At 32.4% G+C, this 2,485-nt stretch overlaps 1 pseudogene across 1 annotated transcript in view; it reads left to right on the top strand.

Moving 5' to 3' along the window:
* The window catches only part of LOC101570101, a 4,872-nt pseudogene that overhangs the window by 595 nt on the left and 1,792 nt on the right, over positions 1-2,485 (top strand). The window lies entirely within an intron of this gene.

Below are 2,485 nucleotides of genomic sequence, written 5' to 3'. Positions count from 1 at the left end.
TATTCACTGTTACTGGTCATTTAAGAAATGTGAATTTTTAAGCAACTGAGATTCCATTTCACTCCAGAATGTATTGCCATCATTGAGTAGTGAAGCAATAACAAATGCGTAGAGGCTGGGCAGCGGCAAAAATCCTTGTCCTCTATTGGTGGGAGCATAAATTGTTAAAACCGTTATGGAGCTCTGTGTTGATTCTTAAAAAAACTAAGATTGAAGGTCCCATTAGAGCTAGATATTCTCCTCTTGGGTATTTTGTCAGAAGACTTGAAATATCACAGTGATATATGTGCAACCATTATTATAGCAGAGCAGTTGTTCATAACTAAATCTAGGAAATAACCATAATGCCTATGAACTGAAGAAAGGATTAAAAAGTTGTGATACTTTTATGCATTGAAGTATTATTCAGCTAGGAAGAAAGAAGAACTCAAGGCATTTTTAGATAAGTGGATGCTACTAGTGGCCATACTCATAAGTGGAACAAATCAGCTCCACTTATGCAAGCATCACACTGTTTCTCTATTATAAGTATCTGAAGCAGTAAATAAAAAATTAAAGGTACCATAGATACCATGAAAGCTTTTGTTTAAAGGCAAGGACGAGTGGGATGAGGTAAAGAACAAAAAGAAGAAAGAGTGAAGGGAAAAAGAAATTTTTATGTATATATACGTGATAGCTTTTGTAATTGTTTTGCTGATTTCTATTCATCTGTTGAGAGGTGAAAGTAATACTTAAATTATTTCCTTTTTAATTACTCATAATTTGTTTTTAACCAATTTCGCATAGTTGCCTGTGGTAATCTGAACACAATTTGAAGATAATATGCAATATAAAAAGTGATTTTGTATTCCTATCTCCTTTAGTTCAATTCTGTGTTTTTTCCAATGTATTTTTCTATATTTGTATTGTTCAAAATAGAAAGTTTAAAAAATTTAAACTACCACATCTTTTTATCCTTTCTTCTGTTTGTGGATATCCAGGTCGTTTTCTAGATTTATCTATTACAAAATGTGCTGCTGTAATCATAAGTACATATGTATCACTCAGAATGATATTTTAAATTGTTCTGGGAGGATACTCTGAAGAGGAAGAGCTGGTTCAAATGTGAAGTCAAATCTTTTTCCTAGGGAATCTGTATACTGACTTTTGTATTGATTTTCCCTATCTTCATTCCTACCATAAATGGAGATGGGTTCTTTTTTGTCCATGATCTCTCCAGTATTTAATATTTATTCTTTATTTTAAATTTATTTTTTATGTATTTGGTACAGGGTCTCACTCAATCCACCAGGACAGGTAGTGATTCTCCTGTTTTCAGCTTCTCTATAGGGCTTGTCCCTCAACAAAGAATGTATATTCTGTTGTTTTAGAGTGGAACACTCTCTAGACATCTACCAAGTCCATTTGTCTCAGGGCTGGTTTCAATTTAATATTTGTTTGTTGGTTTTTGTCTAGTTGATCTATCTATTTGAGGGAGTAGGGTGTTAACGTCCCTCACTACAATTGTGTATTTATTTGTTTTTTCATGTCAGTTAGTATTTGTTTTACATAGTTGATTGAACCTGTTTTAGGTGCATAGATTGTTTTTATTGTCATAAATTTCTTCAGTTGTACTTTGTCATGGAAGTATCTTATTTTTTCATCTTATTTCTTTTTCTTGGTGTTTTCCCTTAACAAGTGTATAGTGACCCTGTTTGTCTCTTTTGATCAGTTATGGCTTGAAGTTTGCATTGTCTGCAAATAGTACAGCTACCCTTGCTTCTGTATGTCATGTGGAGAATTGTTTTCCATTGCTTGACTTTTAGTGTATGAATTTATTTTTTGATTAAATGTGTTTCTTGAATGCAACATATTTTTTTGATATTGCCTTTTTTATCCATTGTGCCAGTCTATTTGTTTTAATTGGTGAGTTGAAACATTTACATTGATGGTTATAACTGTTATATATTGGCTTTTTTTTCATGTTGTTTCCCAGTTATTTGTTCTCTGTTTTTCTGCTCTTTTTAATTGCTTGCTCTGCCTAATGGCTTCTTTCTATTGATGTTCCTGCATTTCTATTTTTCATTATTATCTCTTTCTAATGTGTTTTTCAGAGGATTATGTAGCTGGTTGGGTGGTCATAAATTTCTTCAGTTGTACTTTGTCATGGAAATATCTTATTTCTTCATCAAGTTTTAAACATAATGGCTCAATGGAATGAGCACTTCCCTGGCAAGCACAAGGGCCTGAATTCAATCCCAAGTTGCGCAAAAAAAAAAAAAAAGTTTTAAACAGAATTTTGTGGTATACCACAATCTGATTTAAAGATCATTTTCCTTTAAAACTTGAAACATTATACTCCAAGCTCTTTATTTTAGGTTTAGTGCTGAGAAATCTTCTGTAATTTTGATAGACTTTCCTTTAAAAGTGATATATTTCTCTTCTCTACCTGCTTTTAAAAAAATTTTTTTGGGGCCGGGGAGATGGCTCAGTAGAATAAGTGCTT

Source organism: Octodon degus, unplaced genomic scaffold, assembly GCF_000260255.1.
Source record: "Octodon degus isolate 3935 unplaced genomic scaffold, OctDeg1.0 scaffold00181, whole genome shotgun sequence".
Taxonomy (NCBI): Eukaryota; Metazoa; Chordata; class Mammalia; order Rodentia; family Octodontidae; genus Octodon; species Octodon degus.
The sequence above is the reverse complement of the archived record's forward strand: the minus strand, read 5'-3'. Positions and strand labels throughout refer to the sequence as shown.